Here is a 14,537-nt window from a genome sequence, read left to right as displayed (position 1 = left end):
GTACAACAGGGTGGAACTGGTTTAAAGTTCAGTTGTAAAATTTCAAGCATAATAACAGTTAAATAAAAGCTCGTAATGACACCGACTAAATAGATTACCGAAACTAGATTTCCAATCGTTTGAATTGCGTAACACTTTTTATAGGAAATCGGCGTGACCATGATCGTTTTGCTAACTGTAACTTGACAAGGCTCTACATTATAACAGTACTGTACCCACTTCACTAATGAGTAAATAATGGGTAAAAGGCGATTGACGATGACTTGCGCGGTGCTAATGAGTGTCTGCAAAACCAATGTTATTGGAATGAATTACCACTTGGAGTTAAACGATTCGCACAGTTAGTTGTTCATCCACATGCGAAATACAACTAGTAATAGTAACTTCTAACAGAGACAGTCTTTCACCGCAGGTCACATAAATAATAAAGATAAACCAAATAAATTAAGTCAACTATGATACTTGCCAGATTTGATACCGCAATATTCCTTATATTATATTGACTGACTCATCATCTATACCCTATGTGGTTTGATATACATAAGTATTATGAACAAAAAAATATTCAGTTATTATGAAATCACACATACACTTTTTTTATATATAGATAATTTTGGTAAATTTAAAAAGACGATTTGATAGGCAAGTACGCATTTAATAATAATTTATTTTAGATCCAAGAGCGTCGTTACGTGCTTCTAGATTCAGATTGTCATAACAGCAGTGCATTCGATCAATGTTGGCTTTTTGGCAACAGCGAGAGGAAATCGTATGCTACGTTTTATTCTAAATTATTATGCCAACTCCGCAAGGGACTTTAAAATAGCACATCATTGCACGTAAAGGTTATATCATTTTGACACTAGTATATAGATTAATTAACAAATTTCTAGTTTTCGTCCAGGAGAGAAGAAAAAGTGTTTTAGAAAAGAAGTTTTGACAGTCGGATAGAGACGCGAGAGTGATACTATAAGAGTTTATGTTCCGTAATTCCGTAACAGCCTGTGAATGTCCCACTGCTGGGCTAAAGGCCTCCTCTCCTCTTTTTTTGAGGAGAAGGTTTTTTGAGGAAAAAGCCGAGATGGCCCTGTGGTAAGAACGCGTGAATCTTAACCGATGATCGTGGGTTCAAACCCGGGCAAGTACCACTGAATTTTCATGTGCTTAATTTGTGATTATAATTCATCTCGTGCTTTACGGTGAAGGAAAACATCGTGAGGAAACCTGCATGTGTCTAATTTCACTGAAATTCTGCCACATGTGAATTCTACCAACCCGCATTGGAGCAGCGTGGTGGAATAAGCTCCAAACCTTCTCCTCAAAAAAAAAAAAAGAGTTTATGTACGAAACCATAAAAGCGGTATAGAATAGAACATAAACAAATCAAAAGTCATGCAATACTGACTTTGTTCACGTGACAGTGAAAGTAAAACTTCTTTTTCACATCAGAAACGTTAATACGTAACGTTACAAAGTTAAACTCAAAATCGATCCTGAAAGTATAAACACGTAAACACACAAAAAATACCTTTTCATGTTTATCAGTGCGATATTTTAAATGCCAGATACATCAACGCCCCTCGGTGTCAAATTTATCATATTTATTTCATTGTCGAAATTAATAAAAAAAATTTTTTTTTTTGTTTAATGATAAATGCTATGTTGAAAGATGAAATTATAGATACCTTGGAATCGATCACCATGGTGATCATATAATGTAAAATTATAAATCTTTATAAGCAAATACAAATAGACAAAAAGTAAAAAATAACAGCTAAGTTTCTTTCGTCAATTCGGATGGCAGTTTTTATTTACACTATTAATAAATTAGTGTGATGCTTCTACTTTGAATAAATTTGTAATTAAGAAAAAAACTTTTTAATTTTTAATTCGCTGCGTTTTGAGGTCACATAAGTTTTACTACACAGTATAATACTTGGCAATGCACGTAGTTGCTTTTTCCCTCAGATTTTAACCATTCTTACTTTAGAAAGAATAATTTCATCGCAGTAGATGTAAGCCGGTTTCTAGTAATCTTGTGTTAGTCGCGTCACTATTGTTTGGCCAAGTTGAATTTCTATTGTTCGGAATGACTAATTACTCCGTGACAATGGCCTTCAATGACAATCGTAGATTGTGAGAATTCTAGCATGATAGGTCTTCACCAGACTTTTATTCTTTAAATACTTTGTTTTGTTATTATTTAATCAGTGGTATTCTTGTCCAGGTAAACATTATTATTATTATATTTTGAAAATTGAATTAAGTGAAGAGAATAAGTTGCGAACTATTTCAAAAACAAGAGGATTTTTATTATTCTCATAAGAGTTGTAAGATGCCAGGCGCCACGAAACGCAATGGCTGATAAGAAACTATTGGGAAAGTTTACGTTGCTACGCTCCATTTAAAAAGCAAGGCAAGCGCTTTTCTATTTGCAATAAATTATGATAAAGTATAATAATACTTTCTAGGTTATCTCACACAAGCAGATAGACATTTTCGTTAGTTTCGTTAGACATTACATTTGCATTTATAATATTACTCATTTTGATTTATATTGGCATAGTCAGTAGACGTTTTCTATTTTATCAATAAGTATAATAATAATTCTATTCATATTTAAATGACTTAAATGTCGAGATGAATTGTATTTTAAGTGTTTTTCCGCTTTATTGATCACATAACGGATAATTTCCATGTACGTTATTGAGAAAGTATGTCATATTACCAGTAGCTCTTTATATTGAAACAATGAAAATTTTGCATATTTATGGGAATATATCAAACTAAATGGTGCTTTATTGTCACGAGAAAACTTTTATCGCTCTATTCCATTTAAATAACCATTTTATTACTACAGACCCCTCAATTTATAAATAATTTTCTAAACAAACTTTTTATTTAAGCATAGGTACCTTACATGGAAAATATAAACGTTATTAGCTTTCTCTACATTTAAACAAAGGTTTACATAACTCATTACTTAGCCTACAAATCGCCTAGTTTTGATGATGGACAAACAACACATTTTGAATTCTTCACGGTATAACGTCATCTTAATTAAAAAAGAATTGCTATGAAGATTACTAGTTATGTAAAACATTTTCATTTTTCATAATTTTACCATGTTCATGAAAAAATTTACATATCTTATCATAAACAATTTATCTCATACTTTTTATAAGAAAACGTCTTAATGAATATTAATTATCATATAAAATAAACAACAACGAATAATTAATTCAATGTGACTATTGTTTTATTTTTTTTAAAGACATACATATAAACATACGAGTGTTTTTTTTATATAAAAAACACTTATTACCCTTGAATAGAATGTCAGTGTGACAATGTGATCAATTTAAAATTATACAAGCGTATTGACCGTGGTTTCTGAACCCAAACAAGTGTGCACTGCACCATGTCACTTTCCTGTTTCGTGTGCTGTGTTGGAATTTTTAAGGAACTCCGTAATTTTTTTATACGGCTTCCTGCAGACGTGGGAATTGAGGGTTGACTTAACCTTTCCCTAGGGACCGTCGTGTAAGTGCACGGTGTGTGAAAATATGAGTCGAGTTGTATGTAGCCATTACTATTTATGTGAGCGAAGAGACAATTAAAAGTAATAGTCATTTTTGATGTTAATACATTAATGAAATGCTTGCCATTTGAATGCAAAATATGTGATAGTATTTGAATTTTTTTTTTAGAAAAATATCAATAGAAATGACAAGATATATTGTATATGTCTTCATTCAAATTAATAAAGGAAAGGAACTGACTAAGTATTATGGTTAAAACTAAACATAAATACTAGATAACATTAAATAGTTTAAATAATAATACTAATTTTTGAGGTCACGTAACGTTTTTTTTATAGAATGTTGGAAAATATAAATTTGCTATTAAACTGTGACACCAAATTTATTTCTAAGGATAAAAACAGTTGTGTTAATTACCAATAATGTACGTTTTTTAAAACTTCATACACGTTACGTTATGTACTAACGTGACTTGTGCTCAGACTAACCTAAAAACATTATACAAGGTTATTGAACTTTCAATATCAAAAAATCAATTTACAATTATAAAAATGTATTTATAAATTATAATAGGATTTGGTGAATAAACAACTACTTTAAGTTTCTACGCACCAATTGTTGGTGTAAGGAAGGGTATCAATTCAAAAATATAATCAGGATGTTGTTAATAATAAGCAATTGTTAGTTTAACGCCAATAATAACATTAAAATGTACGTAACTTTTAACCGACGAGACTTAACTATTATTTGATAATAATTTTTATTTGATTGTTTTGAAAATCAATGTTAAAATACATTTTAATTTTTCACGTGATAAAATAGTTTCGTTTTTTTTTTTAAATATTAAACGACATTCGATTAAAAAAATATAATAGAAGAATAGCCGTGCCGACCCGGCCAATTACAGACCCATAGCAATCACCTCCATACTTTGCAAAGGTTTGGAGCGTGTATTGAATAACAAACTCCAGGCGTACCTCAAAGAAAACGATCTCCTATCGGACCAGCAGTACGGCTTTCGTCGGAATCGATCAACAGGAGATCTCTTAGTGTACGCTACTCACATCTGGGGCGAGGCCATGGACAAGTACGGTGAAGCGTTAGCCGTTTCACTTGACGCGTCCAAGGCTTTCGACCGGGTCTGGCATAAGGGACTTCTGAACAAGCTTCCTAGCTATGGGATACCTGTTGGCCTTTGCAACTGGATATCAGATTTCCTGAGTGGACGATCATTTCGAGTTGTCCTAGATGACTTCTCGTCTGATCTAATGGCGATTAATCCCGGTGTTCCTCAGGGATCAATTCTCTCCGCTACACTCTTCTTGCTGCATATAAATTATCTGCTGAAACCCGGTATCTTTGGGTACGCAGACGACAGCACTGTAACGAAGAGATACATATCCGGTCCCCGAACTAAAGCAGCAGAAACTCGTGAGCACAGGGAGGCCTTGGTAGAACACATCAATTTGACATTGGAAGAGGTATTGAATTGGGGCGATGATAACCAAGTCAAATTTAATCCTACCAAGACTCAAGCGTTTTTGTTCACCACCAAGAGGAGTCCATTCCATCTGTCTCCGACTTTCCGAGGTGTATCTGTACCCGACAGTATAGAGCTTCTAGGAGTTATATTAACATCCAAACTCAACTTTGGACAATATATTGAATCCAAAGCTAAAACTGCTGGCAAAAAACTTGGCATCCTCAATAAGGTCAAGCAGTACTTCACACCGAAACAGCTTCTGACTCTATATCAAGCCCAAGTCAGATCGTGCATGGAGTACTGCAGCCATTTATGGGACGGATCTGCTAAGTACCAGCTTGAAGCTTTGGATTCAGTGGATCGTCGTGCTAGAAGGCTCATTGGCGACCAGACACTGGTCACAAAACTCCAGACCTTAGAACATCGTCGTAAAGTTGCCTGTCGGTATTCTACAAGATATATTTCGAAGAGTGTGCTCAGGAACTATTTAATTTGGTTCCCCCGTCACCTTTTTACCACAGAACTGCAAGGCATCGAAAAGATCTGCCGGGTGCAGACGTAGTTGACGTATTTAAGACACGTACGAAACGATTTGCTTCCTCGTTTCTGATACGTACCGCCAAGGTCTGGAATACCCTCCCGACCTCCGTTTTCCCCACCACCTACAATGTGGGTACCTTCAAGTCTAGAGTGAATAGGCCACTTCTAGGCAAGCGCGCTCCATCTTAGACTATATCTCACTTTCCATCAGGTGTGATAACTGTCAAGCGCTAGCCTATAAATTAAAAAAAAGTATATATATTTAAATACAAATTCGGCTCAAGCACCTAATATTTTTACCTATTGGATAATAAATTGTTAATCATTAAAAAAAAAACTCGACGTGAAGGCATAAAATAAAATATTAATTGTTTGACGGGTAAAGCACGATAATTAACTTAATCACTGATCGTTACGTAAATGTTGCATATTAATTAGTTAGTCACGAATTCTTCATAATCTGCTGCCTATAATGCAGTATTATTAATATAATATACATAACTGTTTAAGTGATTTCACTTAAATATGTACCCATATTTATTATAGGCTATTAGTTGTTCCAAGATATCACAAATGATGTACCCATTTGTACACTTTATTTAAACTTTCGTGATATATACTATATAATAAATATTTTTATATTAGAGGATTTTAATCTAATCGTCTCAGTCAGGTCGTAACTACGGCAGAACAGCTTTCGCCAATATAATAAAAGTTATGATAGCGTTAAAACCCAATTAAATAAAATAAATAATTTATAGTTATATATAAATAAAATAGTTGTATGGCAGGAATCATTCAATATCAGGTTCTCAGAATTAGCGATTCAACATAATATTGTGAACATTTGTATGTCCGTATATGGCAATATTTTTAAAAACAATCCATCTATGTAGTTTTTCCATGTCTCATATATTCATCCATAACTTGTGTTTTTTTTTTCTGTACGTTGGTTCTATTTTTATGAAATATATATTCTAATTGCCTTTACATAAACAAATAAAAATCCAAAGCCCAGAATATTACTTAAATCTGCTTTAAGGTTGGCAACACAATAAAAAAAAAACGGAAAATTGTGCAAGTTGCGGAATTACCAATAAACTACAACATAACGTTATAGTGGATATTGAGTAAACTTTGAAAGGCCCAAGGTTTGTATGGACATAGGCTTACATTACGTATATTTCGATTGGTTAATTGATTTTTCTAAACGCCAAATAGCCGTACAACCATAGATTGAGGTTATCTACTATAGAATAAAAGCTATAAATTTTGTCATTGACATAAATGTTTTAAAGTAGCAAAGATAGTTTAGAGGTAATTTAAATTTGTACGATTTCCTGTTTAATGACATTTTCCGCTATACGTAGAGTTTAGTAAAACGAGCCGGTTGGCGTGGTTGGTAGATACTTGCCTTTTCACGCCGAAGGTTGTGGGTTCGATTCCCACCCAGGACAGACATTTGTGTGCATGAACATGTCTGTTTGTCCTGAGTCTGGGTGTAATTTTCTATATAATTATGTATTTACAAAAGAAAAGTAGTATATGTAGTATATCAGTTGTCTGGTTCCCATAGCACAAGCTTTGTACAAGCTTAATTTGGGATCAGATGGCCGTGTGTGAAAAATGTCCCAGGATATTATAAACAAATGCACTTTTATAAAAACGTGAAGATAATATAATTATTATTATCCTTGTGATTGATTGAAGTGACGTTGCTAATTATCAAAGAAATGCTGCAAAATTTTCTCCCTTAGTATCTACATACATAAAAACTTACAATTAAGATTAGTTTTATTAACCTTTTTCCTCTTCTAAAACTCAATAACATTATTTTCCTCAATAAAAGTGAACAACCTTTGTCATGACTTAGGAGTGATAAAAACTACTATTTTCTTATATTTAATTAATCCTTTAAACGAATGTATTGAACACTAATATTAATATAAAATATTTAATACTTCCAATCATTAATTAAACACGTTTAGATCCAGTTTAGATATAATAAAAACTTTGCGTGTCACATTCGTAAAACGTTTTGTAAATCGCGTGGTCGTTCACGAGTTCAATGTTTTGAAAAACATTTCTAAATTTGTAAACATTGTTGCTTATGAATTGAGATAGATGTTCATGTTTTCAAACAACATTTCTAGTAAATGTGTCCGAGTGTAATACAAAATATACTGTGAGATGAGATGATATGTACGTAATCACTAACCTTATTTTTTTTAATTTTATTTAAAGCATTTAGTTGAAGAGAAACCTTATATTTAAATAACTCGATTTTTTTATGTATTATTCAATGTTGGCCGAGTAATAATGTTCTAATAATTTGGGTCCGTCACGTTGTGTAGAGTGTCAACTAAGCAAATAGTTTTATATTATCTTAACAATGAAAGTGACAAAACTTTTTAATTATTTTTTTTTTGGATTTAAGTTTTTTTTTACTTTATATTTAGGACCTAGGCCTTATGATATTCAGCCTATATGTAGAGATTGCTACCTATAGCGATTATTGTAAAAAAAAAAAAAAAACGTACCCATTTATGGTATTTTAAGATTATTAACTTTTATCATAGCCTATAACTTTTACAAGACCAAAGACCTTTGTTAAAGGTGAAAGTTCAGCTTAATAATGTATTTTATTCATTAAATTTGTACATTTGGTTTATTTCAATAAACATATTAGATATAGTTTTAAATCAAATAAAATTTAATGAGTAGTTACCAAAATGAAGTACATGAAATTAGAAACGTGTTTATTTAAACACTAAAATTTTGTACGAGTAAAAAAATGGTGTACGTGAAAGTAAGTTTTATTCTGTAACTAAAAAAGTGATTACTTATTTTGATAAAACATCTAAAAAATATATATATAATTTCATAGCGCTAGCAACTTTTTCTGCGTATAATTTTAAGGAAACGCCTAAATATTTGACGGGCTTCCGTACTACTTTGAACTGATAAAACAGAAGTTCAAAAATAAAACTATTTGACATTTCTAGGCTTCATTAGAGGTCAGCATAAAGTTTAAAATAAATAACTATTTATAAAACGAAGACTTAGCAATGACTACAATATTCTAAGTCTAAGCCTAAATAATAGATGAATTGTTTGGACAATCTTGTTTGTTTATTTGGGGCTTTTGATTGATTGTTCTTGTTTTTTATTTTCTTATATAAAATATAAACATTGTACCTATAAGTATAATATTTTCGTTAACTTGTTAATATCTAATAAGACTGCAATTATTTATAATATATATAACATAATATGAACAACAAATACAGCAATTGACAACAATAGTTGCATTTTATCTGAAGAATCTTAAATCGACTGAAATTAATGGAATAAAGTTTATTTTTTCATCTAGTATATAGGAAACATTACTCGTTATACGTTGTTAATGCTACCAGATTGCTTGAAGAAAGCAGTTTCTATATATTTATAGGTTAATAAAATTGGAATATACATAGGTATTGAAAGAGATTAACTACAGTTTCTATTGACATACTTTAGAGACATTCTTGTATGGAGATAGAGATAGTTATAGAGGCATAAAAGTGTAATAAATAAACTAATTTCCGATATAAGGTGTTAACATAAAAGCAGATCACATACGAAATCAGACGGGAAAACGAATGAATATTTTTAAAATAAACCACGAGTACATTACGTAATTATAATGACAGGATCTTTTGTATCATTTCAAACATACCGGTGTGACGTCACGAGACATTTCGAAAGCATGACTCACTCGACCACGTTTACAGCTGTGTTTGTGATTGGTGTAGTGTGAAAGAGTATTAAAACCGAATGGATTTGTATCATTTTGTCGGTAGCCGAATATTTTCGTGTACACTAATATCTATACTCTATGCTAATATATGGTGTATCATAGATTTAGAGCTTAGTTCTTAAAACCGCATTACTTCGGTTTTAAAAATGGAATTTTGAATATGTATATTGACTAGCCGATTTCGAAAAAGGAAATAACAGCCAATGTGACTTTTAAATTCAAAACGAACAAAAGTTTTTTTTTTTTTACTTATGTTCTAGTCTTGATATTATAAAAAAAATATTATAAGAATTGATGTCAATCATATCAGAAGATTAAAATTTTATTATCTTTATAGTTTTTGTTTAAAACCATTGTTTCAAGTAAAATGAATTAACGCTTTACTAAGGGGCATTACGTGTACACAAAACTTTTATTTTTTGACATTAAAACAATAAAAATAGTTATGATTTTGGATGCAATATAAAAAATTGTTTGCGCGTTATGAAAAAAAAGGTTAAAAATATATTCAATAAGATTAAGCTACGCCCGACCCTTACAGGTAGAGGCAACAAACAAGCGATACACCGTCACCACCCCATGCACTTGACATCACAACACCTGTTACTATAACTGCTTATTCCTTATCACACTGGATTAGTATTTTAGTTAACAATACATTTAAGCTAATTGCTTTAATTAATCTTTGTTTTTATTACTTAAACTACTAAATACTATTTTATTTCATTTGCGTGGTCTTATAGTTATATATGTAGAATATAAAGTATACAATATTACCATTTTAAAATGAATTCAATTAAGTAAATTTTAATCGTAATTAATCAAGTTAACTAATATGGAAACTATTCGATATACATAGATTCACTCTTGATATTCATAAACTCGACTTTTGTACTAACATTTGTATTGGTGTCAGTTAAATAAACAAAGATTATTTGAAATATTCTTTCAAAAAGATTAAATGTTTAAGACAAATGAGTCAACGGGCTACCTGAAGGTAAGTGATACCATCTGTTTATAAACATAAGCATTGTATGAAGAATGATGAGAATACAACAGGCTGGACACCAAAGATCATAGTTTTTACGTCCTTTGTCCGTATTTACGCAAAATAATATTGAAGAGTTTTAAGAGGTAAAAGCTTCTCATAATAATTGTAATTTTAGATATTTTCTAAGACATCGTCTGTATGAATATTCAATAATAATTATTAAATTCATTCCAACATTTCAGTTTATATTTTTTAATTACATTCGAAAAAAAATATTTTGGACATACGCTGTTTCACGTTAAAATTATTTAGATTCATATAAAATTCGACTTGACTTACATAAAACTAAACATTTTGTATACGATTAGATATAATATTTAATTATCTATTTCTCGTGTTAATTGCGTAGTCAGAATAATATGTAAGGATATAATATTAATTTGTAAAAAATTTTAGTAAATAATATTTATTTACTAAAAAAAAATATTTTTTATATATTTATTTAATCACGCTCTTCAATTAATAAAAATTCCTTTTATACTTAATCATCTTTTAAATTAGTTGTATCTGTATACATGACATTTCTGGCACGTAATTATATTATAATGTTTTTAAATATAAAATAATGTTAGTAAATACGATTGATAGATGTGTTTTATTAACATAAGTTGATTCATGTTGTTAGCTTGTTAGCTTTCTAGTCGCTAAATGCCCGGTTACGAAGGATCAACTTATACAGTTACCTGTTTCGTGTTTAGGAGATACTGCGATACATCCGCTATCATAGATACGAGAAAGTTTTGTCTCATCTTAGTGTTTTGTAAAAATGTTTGTTATATAATACTTCAGTAAAATTTACTCGTTAAGTAGTATAATATTTTCTATATAAGTATCTTATTAATAACTAGTAAAAAAGTATAAACATCAATATTTTTTTTAATAGTAAATAAAGCGTACGGGTAGAATTAAAGAATAAAATGAATAGGGTTTTATATTGTCAAGTTTTTTTTAAAGAAAATAGTCGCATACCTTGGTTAATCGCCGTCGAACGAATAAGAAGACAGAAAGTCGATTATAGAGCCTCCAACTCAAGGACCGTACACAAGAAAAACTCGTCACTGTTTCTCACCCAACGACACAAATAATATATCACTTATGAACCACTTTTATTTGAAATCTGAAATGTTTTAATATTTCAAATAATGTACACAAACAGGTTTTATTTACGAAGAAACATAACGCACTAAAGTTGCACACCTCTATGACACGCGGGTTGCGCGGTGACTGAATTTGTTGAGAGAGAGAGACGGCGTGATAGTGTTGAAAAGAGATACGCAGTGATGTGGGAGGGAGGACGACCGCTAAGCTTCAAGAACACGCAGTGGTCCGTTTTGACACCTGGCTTAGACAAAATTAAATAAAGTAACGATTAGTTACTTACTTATTTTAAACGATTGGCTTATTGCTAAATTTCCTTATTTCCTTCCACAGAAGTTTGATAGGTATATAAAATAAATATTACTCAGGCGATAGTGTTATATATTATATGCCTTTATAATATATATTGCTCTAAGATAACCATCAGACCAATCAGTTTTTAAATAAAACATACATAAATAATCAAAAGTTTATTATATTTATACATATAAGTACATACTCATTATTTCTAATACAAAATTTATTTTAGTAACTGCATCGTTGATTTACTGGCAAGCTTAAAGGTAATGTGTAGCCAATATAAGTTTTTAGAAATACTCAGTAGTATTTCTAGACATGTAAGTTCGGAAGTTAGCAGGATTAAACTCAAATTTTATATAAAATATTAGTATAAAAATATACATCATTTAAAAAGAAAACGTAATGATAGTAACCATTATATTATAATGATAGTCATAAGTGTAAAGTTACATTTATTTATATTTAAAAGTTTTCATAGTATTTTCATTCACACATATTAAAGTTTTTGTCCATGAATTCCACTCCGGCCCACTGCTTAACGCCGTACCTCCTGTTACCTGGCACCGGTGATCACGGCGCCTCCCGCCCCGCACGATATTTCAAATTTTAAACTTTACAAACAACAAAATAACATTCATGGACAGATTACTAATACAAATATATTTCTCGTTAATATGGCATGATGAGGATGACGATGAACTCTAGACCGTAACTTTAAAAAAATAGTGTTTTTAATCTGTGCATTACCACACCCGCAACTGACTGTGGAAATAAGTGTTTTTTTTTTCTTAAAATGATCCATTATGACTATAACTGTTTTTATTTTTTTTTTAAAAGAATATAACAGATATTTTGTTTATTTTATGAAATAGAGCATGTAGAGATCGCAGCGATGCAATGTACCTGCTACTTAATCTATGTTATTTTTTTATTATGGAATTTTCTTTGTATTTCTAGTACCTACAGAACTAAGTGATTTTTGGTTTCAAAAATTTTTAATACTTTTTTTTTAATTTATATACTTGATACGTACCAGTTGTAGTAAATGGTAGTATGTAGGATAAAAAAGAATTAAATTATAAAATATGTATTAGTAACTGTTTAATGTTAATTATAATGAAATTGTTATGCGTGGGAGTAATGTCTGCATTTTGTATCATTTAATTTCTCAAAACCTTCATTGTTCCGGGCCATGAATTACTTAATATAACTGTAAATATTGAGTCGTATTATTATAACGTATTTCGCATACAGTATACCGGTTGACTCTTACTTGAATCAAATAAAAAAACTTATAGGGTTGTCGGAGTGTATTTCTAAAAAAAAAAAGTAATAATACTGATGTAGCATGTAGCGATGCAATAATTTTACATTTAATTAGCCACTACGGATAACGTTATCGACATCTAGAAACTTATACTTAATTGAAATTTATATTTTGTAAAAAGATTAAACGGCCTATTTGAATAAAGTATTTTTTATTCAATTACTTTCAATTATAAAAATATACCACTAGCGTAGTCATAAAAATTACAAAATTTACATGACTTTTTCATTCATTTACATGACTAACGGTTTCTTTTATAATGCAAAAATATTGATGTACTTGTCTACTGAATGTCTTACAATGTTTCTATTTTATTAACCGGTATTTTGATATGTCTAGTAATTAGAAAAGCTTTTGTTTATGAATTAATCATTTGAATACAGAACTCTGCTTTATTTATAGATAGTTCAATCCAGAATGACGCGCCCTGCTATTTTTTTTCAATCGCTACAGTGCAAGTCTTCGTGGATTGAACTAACCATTATGTATAAAACAGATCTGCGTGTATGATGATTGATGAGTAGGTTACGTGGAAGCTCAAACAGCATTCTAATCACATTAGACCGTAGATGGGGAATCCACTAAGATATAATAGTTAATGTAGCCAATTTCTTATTTATAATAATTATTTTTTAACGTTAGTAGTTAAAAAAATAGTTTTATTTTAATTACAAAGCCCATGGGGATTGAGAAGATCCTGAAATAAAATAAAATTTTTATTATTATTATTACCACAAGATTACACGATCGCATACTTTTTTCTATTTCAAAAAGTATATATAAACGTTGGGCGACGGTAAGTTAGCATATAATAATACATAAATTACATAATTGTACTATTTAAATTAAACTAAATTAAAAAGAAAAAAACATCACAAGTACGACTTAATCGATGTATCAAAAATTTTTAACTGAGTCTTTGATATCAGTGGTATCATTATAGATAATATGGCGGTCCACTTCACGAATAATCTCTCCATAGATATTAAGTATGACAGGGGAAAATTCTACTAAATTGACACTTTGTCGCAATTGAATCGTAATGTAATTGTTGTCGTTTTTTTAACTATCCATTATATATAAAATTTATACAGGATATAAAAGGATATAAAAGTTAACAATTAAGTTTCGTTTTGACATTTAATAATATAAATAAATATATCCTGGGACATTATTCACACACGGCCATCTGATCCCAAGCTAAACAGAACTTGTACTATGGAAACCAGACAACTAATATACTACTTTTCTTTTGTCAACCAGATTCAAGACACACAGATATGTTTATGCACACAAATGTCTGTTCTGGGTGGGATACGAACCCACAACCTTCAGCGTGAAAGGCAAGTATCTACCAACCACGCCAACCGGCCCGTCATTACGGTATATATGATAAC

At 30.5% G+C, this 14,537-nt stretch overlaps 1 protein-coding gene across 1 annotated transcript in view; it reads right to left on the bottom strand.

Annotated features, from left to right (window-relative positions):
- The window catches only part of LOC126774200 (rab11 family-interacting protein 4B), an 87,826-nt gene extending 76,186 nt beyond the window's left edge, over positions 1-11,640 (bottom strand). The window contains exon 1 of the mRNA XM_050495608.1: positions 11,385-11,640. The gene's annotated coding sequence lies outside the window, so the exon portion shown is untranslated. The remainder of the gene's footprint in view (positions 1-11,384) is intronic.
- Between the last annotated feature and the right edge of the window lie 2,897 nt (positions 11,641-14,537).

This window comes from Nymphalis io, chromosome 16, assembly GCF_905147045.1.
Source record: "Nymphalis io chromosome 16, ilAglIoxx1.1, whole genome shotgun sequence".
Taxonomy (NCBI): Eukaryota; Metazoa; Arthropoda; class Insecta; order Lepidoptera; family Nymphalidae; genus Nymphalis; species Nymphalis io.
This window is presented reverse-complemented; position numbering and strand designations above follow the sequence as displayed.